Raw genomic sequence first — 14,440 nt, forward strand, 5'->3', positions numbered from 1 at the left:
TACGCAGCCAGCAACTCCCATATGGCTTCAATAATTCCACCTGTTTTATCACGTTCACCTCTGCTTACATTGTTGGCTCTCAAAAGGCGTTTTCTTTGAAATTCGATTTCCAAGTCCATGTTTTGAGGCATCCTCCTGTCAAGTTTCCATTTCGCTCCAACTACAACTCACGTGAGGTTTAAAATTCAAACCCTAAGGAGTTGTGGTGGCAGGGTTCTCAACACTTTTCTTACGAATTGATAAAGGTTGCATCCTGCAGAATATCAGGAAAGAAATTCTTTAATTCTTCGAATGCCCTTTGATTTTCAGAAAGCCTAAGATAGCAACAACTTATGTGTTTAAGAAATCACATGGGCAGTTGTTATGCAAGTGATGAAACCATGGTTTCCAATACCTGACCTATTGCAAAAAAAAGTGCTATGTTGTTGCACAAATATATGCTAACCCAACATCATCCAAGGGTATTTTTTGGATGATAAAAGTACCACTATCTTTGACAGTTTACCTCCCATCTCCATTGTTCACAAGCAAAATGGAAAATTAGAATTTATGATAGTCCATAGAGAGTAGAAAGCATTCTTATCATCCACCTTCACAAGTGTGGCAATCACTTCGAGGTTGGTAAGCCGTAGGTATTCAAATGGTCGTGTCTTGCTGACAATGCTTACAAAGGATATAGATATAAAGGTATATGAGCATTGAGCAAAAGGCTTCTAGTATCAGGATGTGATTCCAAGCATTGAAGAAGAGATAATGCATTAAAAACAAGATTTGAAGCACAATGAGAAATTATTCGTAAAATTCATAGAGTTATCCCTCTCCAAAACACCAACGCTGCGAGTCGCCGAAATACCATTACTGAACCTTTTGATTCTGCATTGAATGCAATGTTGAAGCTATTAATATTTGTGCACTGATATTTTACTCACCTGATGTGAATTACTTGTGTTGTTTGAGAGGAAATATCCAACTATTAAATAACTTGGAGTTGCGTAGGGTATTGGTGCATTGGCATCATCATTTGAATGTTGAGAGTTGAGCATTGAATAAGGAAATCTCTTCGGCATTGTATTGTTCAAAATTGAATGGCGGAGTTCCACGACCTGGAACTACTATATGCTACTTTGAATACGTTAAAGGCTATTGTGCATGGGTTTTAATGTTATATGGTGTATGGTCGATGAAATATAGAAGCTAATCTCATTTCTGTTGGGGTCTTGTTATTGCTAGAAAAGAAGAGCCTGTGGGCTGCAAACCTGTCAAGCTGGACATTTTGTTAAGGCAACAATATTGGGCTTGCTGTGTAGAAATTGAGGTACAAGACATTGTGAAGTGAGAACATGAACAGACATCAGTGGAAATTAATTCGTGTTGAAAAGTTGGCAAATTAATTTTGTAAAACCATTATTGTTTCTACAAATGCATTTTTGGTCATTTATTGATTTTATTTTTTGAATAATGGAGAAAATTCATGGATTATTAGAGTTATTAAGCACTCTAATCTTATCTACTTGTGGAGGCACAGTTAAAGTCAGTAGAGACACTCTCAAAGATATTCAAACATCTTTACAACATGCACAAGAAAACATTACTTTTTTGCAGCTTGAATCTCAACTATAGCAAGAAGAATTACAACAGTGGAGTCATCATTCTGAACTTGTTTCTGTTTAGAAGATTGAAACAAACTCCCATAAACAGCAAGACAATAATGTTATAATTGATTCAGATCTAGTGCCCAATAAAGCAGCAGTTGTACATGCAAATGTAGAAATTCTGTCTACATTTCCCAAGCCCATGATCAGACCTTGGGAAGAGTTTGTCCACAACAAGAATAGAAGTGGTCTTGGATATGACAAGGGCATGTCCTTTCATATTCCAGACTACTCCAAACCAATCCAATTTGAAAGTGCTAGATTTCTTCAGGATGGTTCATCTTCACTTGCTCCTCATGACAGTTCACCTTCAGCTGTTCCAGATTCTCTTCCTTTTCCACAGCAACAACAACAGATTGTGAAATGCCAACACTATGACCAAGTTGGCCATATGAAAGATCATTGTTTTAATCTTCATCCATGTAAGCACTATCATAAAACTAGTCATTCTTCAAACAGATGCTTCAGAAACAAACCTCTTGCAACAACAAAGATTCATCTTGGATGGATTGCTTCTTGGCAATGGGCATCAACAGCCAAGAAGATATTCCAATCACATGTTAGAACTTGTTCTAGAGTATTGAATAGTCTTGCAGTTGAGACTTATTCATCTTCTCACCTTGTATCTGACAAGGGGGAAATGATGGTCATCTACAAGCTTCAAAGTGACATCAAGTGAGCCTGAACCACAACCTGCCACACCAGATTCAGAGTTGTAGCCAGAGACAAAGATGCCCCTGAGCATGCCTTCAGTCGGTGATAGCTCTTCAAATAATTGGGGACACTTCCTCTATCAAAAGACTTCAGCTTCTTTCCAGTTTTGGAAGAGTTCTAGGAATTGCATTAAGCATTCTAGAGTTGGTGGTAATCCTTAAACCATCATAGGTTGAGACCTCCCTTTTTAGGTTGAGGTTCTCCTTTTTATGCGGGGTGAGACCTCCCTTTCATCGTTGAAGGTTTCCCTCTTCAAAAAATCATGAGCACTTCCTCTAGCAAAAGACTTGAGCTTCATGCCAGACTTGGAAGAGTTCTGGGAACTGCACTAAGTGTTCCAGTGTTTGTGGTCATCCTTAAACCACCGCCCTTATACCAACATTTTAGAGAGCTCATTCAGCCTAGTGCTACCATGCATTTTTTTTCACATCTTGTATTACAACTCTCTTCTTGGACTCATACATAACCCTTCGGATTAAGGGGGGGAATGTTGGACACATAATCCTCTAAGGGTTGGTGTGGAAGCTGAACAGCAAAAAGGAGTCCAAGAGACCACTTGGAATATGAATCCAAGGGTCGCACCATGTAATATAAATGTATATCATTTTTTAATAATAAGTGCACTCTCATGTTTATCTTTCCTATTTTGTTGCTGCCATGTGTGTGTTTAACAATTCCCTACAATATGTCAAAACCCTTAAAGTTCACATTTGACATTAGTTTTGTGATAAATGGTTGCCTCGTTGGATATGTGCCCGAGCCACCTTCCTTTGATCCCTGTAGAGAAGATGAAACAAAACCAATTAGTTTACCTAAACAACATACACATGTATATATTTTCATGTGAAAGCATGGAAAATAATGGAAATAACTCATTAAAGGAACATGAGTCCTAAGTATTCCAAATCAAGGTATCATGCTTTAATTTGGAAATCAACTTAGCATCCAAGCACCTTAACGGGCTTACTAATCACCAGCGATCATGGTATTAGATGAGGCCCAAGGTAATTTCCTACTCATAGGATAAATGCTTAGAAGTATCTGTTAACATACATCTTAGAGAGTGAGGACTAATTTCAGAATAGGGTTGGACCTTCAATCACACATTCCAGAGTTATAAGGATGCAAGGGAAAGCTATAATTCCCATAGACCCTAATGCACATGTTGAGGTGAAGGATCTACCAAGGGCCTGAGGAAAATGTGATGTTATGACTCCCACAATGATACCATGTGATGTCGAGGAGAGTGCACCCCTAGAGGCATGTGAATTTGGTGACAATAGGGGGGAATCACTCTTCTAACAATCTAGGGTTTCTACCAAACCCTAATATTTTCACTCTTATGGGAAGCCACCTTGAATGCATGGTTGTTCAAATATAGGACATCCATTGATCGCGGTATGTATCATGCAAAGATTATTTTTAAAATCATGAAAAACTCTTAACACATTAATGAGGCCATTAACCTTTGAAACCCTAATGCAGTCGTAAGGCCTATATCTAAGACAAAATGTGATGTGTGAATGCAATGCATGAAACGTGAGTGGGTGCCCCACAGGGGTTGGATAGGCAAGGTCGAGGGGAGAGAAACTGACTGGGGGTCTTAACAAAAAATCTAGTAACTTGGGGCAAGTGGTGGGGTACCCGAAATTTTGAACGTGCCCAAAAATTTGGGTGTTGTTGTAGTGGCTAGAACAATGTTCAAGGGAAGCCTCAATATATGTCAGCAATTTGCAGTTTCGTATTGACCTTTTTTATTCTACCATCCTTGTATCAATTCTATTCCATTGCTTCATGACTTCATCCATCCATTACATCATCTCGATCTATTTTGTGTCAATTGATGGGGGGTACATCAAGGTCTTCCCCCAATAGATCTTCTCCTCTCGACTTTAGCTCATTTTCCAGGAGCTTGATCAAGGAACAAGTAGTACCTTGGAGCTTTCAAACCTTATTGGAAGGTTTCCTTACAATTAACAATGGTTTTACATAATTGGATCCTAATCAGTCGAGTCTGCGGATGTTCGACATCCACTCATATATTCACACTTAGTTGACTTTACTAGGTACCTTGGGGTTCATTTTCATCATTGACGGGTCCCCTCTTGTCTTTTAATGGTACACCTCATTGGCTAGTAATCAAACGATTTCTACCATGCTCAACATCAGCTCATTTATTCACATGCCATATATTTGTACCATCGAGGTTATGTTAAAGACCCTGGGTTAGGGACATTTAACTCTTATATTGCACCCTTCCCAGGTTGCGTTGAAGTTATGTATCACTTATGTACTTTGAGGACTACTCTAAGACACCTCACGTATGTTATGTGTCTATATTCCTACCGATGTATACTACGGCATAGATCTATACTATATTTGTTGGTGGCTATGATATTTTTGATGTGTCACATGGATCCACTATTTATTTCTCATTTCTATGTCTTAGAATTTCATGACATGGATTTGTAGTGTATATCTAGCGTCCATGTTCAGTATCTCTTTATGACCAAGCATGGGTATGCCCACCTCGGGGATGTTATCATCAGAGTTCAAACTTCAACACTTGAGTTATTATAATCCAGATTCACAATCTTGGCTCCTTCCTCCTATTTTTATATTTGAGTTTCCCATTATTTTCTCTTCTAATCTCATGCATTAGGGGGCATCTGTTATAACCTATTTACCATTCCATTATAGTGATAGAAACCCAATATCAACTTACCTCGGTTTCTAGCTAAAATGCATCCCCTTTGAATTTTTCTTTTACTTATATGAGATTTATCCCATGTTAAAAGGGTGGAATTACATAATTGAGTTATTTACCATGATTATTTTTTCACAATTTTATAATTATGAGATAATAATTATTTCATAATTGAGATAATTGAGATAAAACTCATAATTGTGAAAAAGGTTTCTAGAGTTTGTCATTCCTAATGAGATCAACTTGATCCACTTGTGTATGATTTGGATAGGGGTTTATTATTATAGAAAATTCCTAAATTCTCAAGCCCCTAGGTGTCTAGATACATTCACCTGGAGGATAGAATGAATCGATATAATCTCACCAAGAGGAAAGGGGGTTAGAGAGAGTATCCATACCATAGCGCAAGAGATTTATTATATTGGGAGAAGGAGACCATGCTATAATATTGAGGAGAGGATCTCATTTGTTGAAGGTATAATTGTACAATTTTGTTTATGATTAATGAAATTACATGTTCCCTTTTCTGTAAATCTATGATTATGGTTGATTATACATGTTAACGTTTATTTGAGCTAACATCTTTAGAGGAAGGATACTTTTTGTCTTTTTTTGGTGATGCATGTGTGCAAGTAGTAGATCTGTTGTAGTAGACAATATCTCTTGGTTGGAGCGTAGACTTTCAACATCGAATCCAACACCCATCACCAATCTTCTAGGGCTACAGGTGTGAGCTCAAACACTTAGTGTAGAGGCTACATGCATGATTGACTTCTTGAGCATATATATCGGGGTTCCTTTCTGTGATTGAATTGGTCATATATTTTGTTATCTGGGAACCTTAATAAGGCCATAAATTTGTACAAAAATAACTCCTTTTGTGTGAATTTTTCCACAACACTAAATTAATAAAAAATATTAAAAAAATTAATATCAAGCTTTGTATGCATTTCTATTTCATAATAAAAATAAAATAAAATAAAATAAATAAATAAAAAAATTAAAACATGAAAGTTATATTTACATAAAAATTCTTTAAACGTGATTTTAATTTACATCATTTTTAACATAACATAGAATTTTTTTAGGATGTTGTGTGAACAACTCAAATATTAGATATTATACAATATTAAATATTATACAATAAAATATATATCCTAAGAATAGATTTTAGGATGTTGTGTGAACAACTCAAATATTAGATATTATACAATATTAAATATTATACAATAAAATATATATCCTAAGAATAGATGTCTTTTCAACGTCTCTTCGAAAAGAATTTATTGTTGATTTTTTTTATAATAATTATTTACTAAAAGGAATTAGTTTTTAAATTATTGTGTTTTTTTTAAATATAAAAAATATTTAATTATTATTTTAAGTGGTTATTTTAATTATTATTATTTTTGAATTTCTAATGGGTGTCAAAAATTGAGCCAGAGGAAGAGGGATGGGGAAGGTTGACACCTTGTTGCCTCAATATTTAACAAGGGGAATGACATGGCCATCTCACCCCATGCATGTGCACATGCCACCAACCTCAACATTCAAGCACATTAATATGACATACTCCATTTCCACTAGGTGTTCTTACCTTCCCTGTTGTCATTTTGACCTTTTATATTATACAAGAGGTTATTCCTAGTCATAGATGGGGTATTTCCATTGCAGCACTAGCTTTTCTAGCTCCTTGTTAAGTGAAGGCCTTGGCCTCCCTAGCCTGGGCCCGTATAACGTCCACCTTTTAACAAAGATTGAGACTCAATTCATGAGAAATATTGTAGGGAATGTCAGTTTTGGAATTCACGTCATCCAATGAAGCAACTATCTTTGAACACAATGACTTAGATATTGGTGGTCCAACACCAACTCAATAAATTATCCTATGTCTAGTCTACAAGTTTTTCAGTCTGGTTTTATCTACATGGTGGAATTCTATGTTTGGTGTACAAGGTGTCCAAGTGGCATTGAAAACCCTTCAGGTGTTTTGGTTTTTTTCTCTTTAATTCTCCGCAAAATCTCCCCCCTGTAACTGACCCCCTCTACCACTATTTTTTCATCTGATCCCTTAGTTAGCATGGATGTAATTTCTAACCTCTCTCATATCCTTGTTCTAGTTTAGTGTTGCTTGGTTCATTGATCCTCACCTACTTTGGGGGTTCACTAGCCTTGTGTCTTGTGTGCTCCCGAACACCATGCCACGATTGAGGATGCTCTCTCACAAGGGGTCTAGATTTCATTGCCCTTTGAGTAGGCCTCAAGCCCAATCTACTACTACTATTTTCCATTCTTCTACCCCACCTGAAATTCAGGAAGACATTCAACAATTGGAAGCTTTAACCACTAATGATCATCAGACCTATTATGACTCTAAAATTCAAACTAAAGTTACTAGATGGGTCCTTGACCCTGGCTACACCAGGGGATGGCATAATCAATACCTCAACTCCACCCTTCAGAGGAAAATGAAGATGCTCTTGGGACAACTGCACAAAGAAAAATATGAGGATTGTAATGAGATAATTGCATGCCTCAATGAAATCCAAAAGGTCCAACACCACTGACACTCCTGTTTGGTTAGCCTCGATGCCTGCCTGGAACATATTGAAGCTCATTTTTAGTATGGTCACAAACATCCATCATGCTCAAGTGCACAAGACCCAACCCCAGTAGCGTCTTTTGACAAATGACCAGGATCTCTTGGTTGATATTTTGGCTTCGGAAATTTATTTTCTTTCCATAATTAGTTGCATAGCTACCTACACCTAGTAGATGATATTTAGTAACTTTGACATTCCTTCTAGACAATTGTGTAAAAGTAGGATAACTAGTACTAAACTTATATTTTTGAGTATTTTGATGCTGGGAAGTTAGTCAGTTTCCTTCACTATCATCGGTTTCTTTTCCCTTGTAGCATACCATGATCACGAGTAAGAAAAACTTTAAACTTTATATACCAATGTTTATGATTCAATAGAAGATCTTAACTAACCAAAAAAAATATTATTACTATATTTTAGTAAGTATCTTTTAATTCTTTCTAGATAAATGTACTAATTTACATCCTTTGTATTTTTCTTAATTTTTTTTAATTACATTAATTTATTATTAAAAAAAAACATCTAAGTTTAAATAATTATATTTTACTAAATATATCAAAATTAAATTAAATTAAATCATAATTAGTTAACCAAAAAAATTAATTAATTGTAAATTTTTAAAAGATAATATTAAGTGCGTCTCCCATTTTTTAAATTTATTTATATAAACTCTCTTACAATTTTAATTAGTACTAATAAACCAAACAAAAAGAAAATATATTTAAATATTATCGTGCAAACTCATTTTCGATTCAATTAGCGATATAAATATGGTTTTTTAATAAATGAGTTAGTAGATATTTCAATAATAATTATAATTGACATTTATCATTTATCATTATATGGGGTGCTATCATAAGAGGAATACAACACAACTAGGAAAGTGATCGTTCACGTGTGCCACTTGCTTTTTGGGATGACAACACAATAGAGTTATATTCCATACTCAATTTAATTATGGGAGTTATGGTAGGGAGTGGGAAATCTATTTTTTCAAAACATAATATCGTAGAGAGGATGGAAGGCTCTCGAAGTTGGATAGGTTAATTTCTTTGGTGCAATCTCTGATCATTATGACCGTTTTTGAAAGGACATCAACTTGAAATCTAAGAAATGATTGTAAAGGCTTAGACATGATTCAGTAGGAGACAAGGTCTTTAGCAAGGATGATGGGGTATGTAAGTATGATTGCATTAAAAAAAAATTGGTTTGGTTAGAATTCTAACCTAGTTTTGTTGTTTAGTCTTTTGCTATTTTGGTTGGCTCTCTCTATTTTAAGCCTTTGGTTAGAAGAACTAGTCTCAAGCACATATTAGGATAGGAGAACTCCCTGGGATAAGGTGTATTTGAAAGAGTCAAAGAGATACATGGTGGTAAGGTGTGGTGCAATTTTGTATATGAGTGAAATGGTTGAGAGGAGGGAAGAAATATAAGGGGTCGAGAGGGACCATTGAAGCTTCATCATCCCCCCACCCAATCCATTTGACACACTTAGTAGGAGAGGCACGAGAGGTTGAACAATGATACCACATTTTGTGCTCTAATGAAACTAAGTGGCAAGTGACAACATTAGAATAGAGATGGCAACAATCAAACAAAAAATCTCTCTAGATATTATCTTGAAGGAGATGCAGGATTGGGTCATTGGCCCTATGTATTTGTGGACAAGCGACAAAAAACTTTACAATCTTGTGGAAATGATGTGGAAACAATGTGGACCATGAAGATGATTATGGTTTTGAATCTCAAAGGTTTAGAATGCCCAATATTAAACAAGAAAAGCTCTCAAAACCTTTGAAACCAATTTCAAGGTCTTGTATAAAGGAGTCCTTAGAGTGGAGTTTTTGGTTGCTCTAGTATCACAGCATGACCAATATAGGGACCTAGGAAAACCATTTGGAGGTTTTCCACACAATCCCATTCTGTTGGATGAGGAGGAACCATGTTTAGTCCCATAGGAAATAATAGAGGAAACTATGAAATTGGTTGAATTACAACACATAGAAGAGACAACCTTGATAAATATATACATTTAGTCTGACATAGGCTCAAATTTCCTTTCTATATTCTCCTAGATATCCCATATGATGCATAGTAATAATCATGTTGTTGGTATCATCCACAATCCCCTCTTTTTTGTATGGGTAGTTGTGATTATTATCAATGGTTCATAAAACCCATTATGAAAAACAATCAATCGAAGCATGGTTGGTTTACTCAGTGGTAATCACCCTACAACATTGTGATTGTATCTCTTTATTATGCATTACATGAAATACAAAATAATTTAACTTAAAATAAAATAATTGGCATTTATTGTCATATTTATGCACATTTCTTTTATAATTTTTTCTTAGTTACAGATAAAATTGTCAATTTACATCTCAATTTACCATTGAGATAATTATTCAAATTAGAAAGAATACAAAAAAAGAGGACAATTAATTTAACAAGAACCAAGAATATATTTCTTATTAAAAAAGATCTAGGATAAATGCTCAAAGTGATTAAATCATGCATAGATATGACAATACAATCCATGATCTTGGTCTCAACAAACAAAATCTCTTTCATCCACCTACATAATTTTTTTTTTATCTTTTTCCTTTAAAGAAAGTAAAGCAATTTTAGGACAAGTCCACTTGTAGATACACCAAAATTGGTCTAACAAATTACAAAATTTACTTGGCATATTGATTCAGATTCTTTAGTCATTTGAAGAGATCTCCCCTTTGTTGATTATGGCTCTAGTCGAGTCCCCAATATTTATAAGGCATTCCTATTAAATCAATGATGCTTGGTGCTTTCTGGGAGTTGGACTTTGTGGTCTTTCCTACTTCTTTTTAAAGGTTTGGGGGGGGGGGGGAGGTCTTTGGGGGGACGCGCGCGGGGGTTGAATTATTCTTTAACACTTCTTAAAAGGATGGAGAGGGGGAAGCATTACCTTATTCATCCTTCTTTGTAGGTGCAGAAGCATCATCTATCTTTCTCTCCTTTTTTCCAAAAGTGGCTTCTTTTTTTCCTCCAATTCCTTGTCTTGGGTTTGTTTAGGAGTTGTCTGAGATACCTCTTCTAATGAACTTTGAGAACCTAATATTTTATCCTTATCTACATATGTAATTATAACATATTTATATGTGTGGTGACCTAATTTCTTATGTGGTTTTTCAAGGATTTCCTTTTCACCCTCTGCTTTTTGTTTATAAATTCAAAAACTGAAGATTCTTGATGGTTCCTTCTGGTTCAGGATGAATGAAAAACCTCTTTTCTCAGACCCTCAACATCTCTTTCCACATTAATTTTAGATATATACTCTATTGAAACAAAATTTCCCTGTGAAATGTTTCTTGATTTCGAAGACATTAAATTTTCTTGTTCTTCATATCTATGTTCCTCCTCTGTAGCTTGGATCATAGGGTCATCTTCTAGATTTGAGGGTCCTTATGATTCCATTTGATCTACATATTCTTGTCTCCTAATGAGCATTTTCATTTTCATCTTCCTAATATACATATCCTTCATCGATATCACCCTCCACAAAGGCAAATGGGTTCATCGATTTGGCATTTTTATCAGAGTCTACTTCTCTTTCCTGTTGGATCAAATCCACTAGATTATTTCCTGAGGAGTTGTGAGGCTTCCAAGACCTGAGGTTTTGATATTTCTAAGATGATTTTTGATTCATGCCCTTTATCTTCCTTTGAGTCTTCCATTGTCGTTAATAGTCTTAGATATCTATAGTTTCACCTTTTTTGGGGAATTTTCTTGAGAAGTGTCCATAATCATGACAATGCCTACACTTGAACGAGATTTGATCATAATCTATAGGTTGGATTGCTATAGGAAATTTTTTCACATCCAATCAGTGAGCCTCCTAATGGGATCAATCAACATCCTATTCCCCCTTATCACCATCTTGCACAAAGCCCTAATCATGTTCCCTTCATCCCCCAGAATTTCAACCCTAAATTGTATCATTTGAGCCAGGTTTAGGACCAACGCTCCTTGCATCCCTACTGGGGTGTGATAACCTACAGGTTGCTCCATTGTAGCCTGTGTTGGTCACCATTAGGTTTCTCCCCTTTGCACCTATGTTGGTTCTATAAATCTGGGAAAATGATCAGGATTCTGGAAGCTTCCCCTTCAAGGAGTTTCTAGAAGTTGTTTTAACTACTTACCTTTGATAAAACATTTGGATCGTATCCTACCCTACTTTCTAGTTTTCACCACTTATCCTTTGATCCTATCCCTCCATCAAAGTTGGATCGCAAACCCTAGATTGGTAATTGGATAAGAAATCCCAACTTACCCTACTTCTTTATATATTCCCAACCTTCTATGTGGTTGGGGGTTGGATTTTTGAGAGTGATTCTACCCTTATGATACTACAGTGAGTGATCATTATCTCATGCATTTAGAGTGATTGGAGGTGCATATTGTGAGAAGGAAAGGACAAGTCAACAACTTGGAGGAGCTCTTCTACAAGATCAACTACTACTTATGGTTGTAATCTCCTTCCATTTATATTGATGCAAATAATTCATTTTTTTCCTGTGTGATGTTGTTATTTCATATATTTCAATACCATGTTGATCTATTGAATGAAGTATTTAGTTGATACTACATAGATCTCGTCGTTTCTTGGCTTGTTACTGTGCAAGTTATAATTTTGGCATTCAGATTTGGAATTGGAGCTTCCAAGCTAAAGAAGGAGCAAAGTGTGCGAAGGATTCCAAGTAGGCCTCAGTCTGTCATCTATTTACTAAAAGGAAAATCATTGGGTTTATTGTCTCTTTGTTGTTCTAGGTTAGCCACCGACATAGGGGAGATACTTTTATCTGCAATCATATATCTCGTATAACATTGATGGATCACCATCTATCTAAAGAGATTTGGATTTCTTTAGGAAGACCTTTCTCTAAATAGACTTCAATGAAAATCCTAGAATTGTCTTCCATTGAATCTCTAACTGTTGGCCTATCTATATATTTTCCTAATGCATTTCCAACATTTCTCAAGGTATCTTCATCCAAATAGTGAAGAGGGAGATGGGATAATTTGACCCAAACTAGAATAGTAGATGGGAAATCATTCTCCAAGTTAAAATCCAATGTGCATTTGTCCAAATACAACCCTTGGGTTCTCATAAAATATGGTTCATTTCGAAATATCAAATCCCTATCTTCTTTGTGCTCAAAAAGGAAAGTGAAGAATCCTTTCCCAAAAAAACACATTTGATTTGTCCCTTAACCAAAGGCTTCATATTCTTGACCACCCATTTCCTGAAGGAATTAGGGGATGGAAAGATTCTCATAAATTTTCCTACAAAGCCTCTTTTAGCAATATTTAGAGTTGTATCTCTAGATCTACTAGGATTTGCTTGAACCTTTAGAATGATTTCCAATCTCCTCACAAATTTCTCATTCCTAGTTTAACCCCTTTCAATCAATTTTGAACTAATGCATTGAAGGCAACTATTACAGGAGATGATGTGGTGCACAACTGAGGAGATGCTAATGAGGTTGGAGGGGAAAAATCCCCCGTGGTAGATTCCATTGCACAAAACTCCCTCTTGTTTTTCCCCTGCAACCCAACTCACAGTTGCACAACCAATCGTAACACACGATCGGACCCATAACTTGAATGAAATATATTTTCTCTAAGAAAAGTGTGATGCAGAGGGTTCAAGTGGCTAAGGAAACCTTAGCCTCTGTAAAGTAAGCTTCACGTAGCTCCATTCTTAAAATTAAAACTAAATAATTATGGATAAAATTGAAAATAATATATTTTTATAATAAGTTTGTTATGATAATTTAAATGATATTTTATTTAAAATATTCTAATATTGGAATAAGGATAATAAAATGTGTTAATCAGCGGGAAAAATAATTATTATACTTTCTCAATTTCCATAAATAATTTATTAAACTTTTAATGAGTATAAATAATTCTCATAAATAACTTATTAAGATCTTAATAAGTTGAGATTTGATGGTTTTCGTTATTATCGTTATAAATAAATTCACTTTAAATTGCCATTAGTTAAATGGTTGAATCTAATAATAAACTTAGAAGTTTAAGAATGGTATTTTAAAACTTTGGGTATATGAAGTGTTCTTAGTGACTATTGGCATTGCCAATGTCACCATGTGGCCCATTAAGTTGACGAGAAGTATGGGATGCACATATTATCCATTTCAATCATAAAAGTTTCTTGTAGATCATTGTTTAGACCAACATGGTTTATGGTTTCTGTATTCTCTCTCCTTAAAGTGGGTTTGTGTGAGTAATATTTTTTAATAAAATGTCATTTAGACAAATTTGAAATATGTAGGGAGAGTGAAAACCCATGTACATTGAGGTCACAATCACTTTTTTATTTTATATATTGAAACTTGTATGGATAAAGCTTATTTTTTCATATATTGAATATCCTTCATATTCAGTAATTACATTTATAAATATATGGGTGTAATTTATCAAAAATAAAAATGACATTCTAAAACAACTCAAAGAAGTGAAAATAAAATGAATGCAACAAATTTATGAAGACCGTGAGAATAAACATTTACATTGAATATGTTTCTAATGTTTTTATGATTTTTTCACCTAACATGGTATTATTGGTTAATATGCAATAAGTTGTATGATCGAGATTTATGAAGGAACATAATAAAATGCATATTCAAATCAAAATAAAGAGATATAACGAAACAAAAAATAATTAATAAATAGCAATTGTTGAAAACTATTAACATACATAA

At 34.9% G+C, this 14,440-nt stretch overlaps 1 pseudogene; it reads right to left on the reverse strand.

Moving 5' to 3' along the window:
- Positions 1-229: 229 nt before the first annotated feature.
- LOC149192185 (uncharacterized) lies at positions 230-781 on the reverse strand (annotated as a pseudogene).
- Between the last annotated feature and the right edge of the window lie 13,659 nt (positions 782-14,440).

Source organism: Pinus tabuliformis, chromosome 2_2 (genome assembly GCF_031772625.1).
Source record: "Pinus tabuliformis cultivar Carrire ecotype Pingquan chromosome 2_2, CPIR1, whole genome shotgun sequence".
NCBI lineage: Eukaryota > Viridiplantae > Streptophyta > Pinopsida > Pinales > Pinaceae > Pinus > Pinus tabuliformis.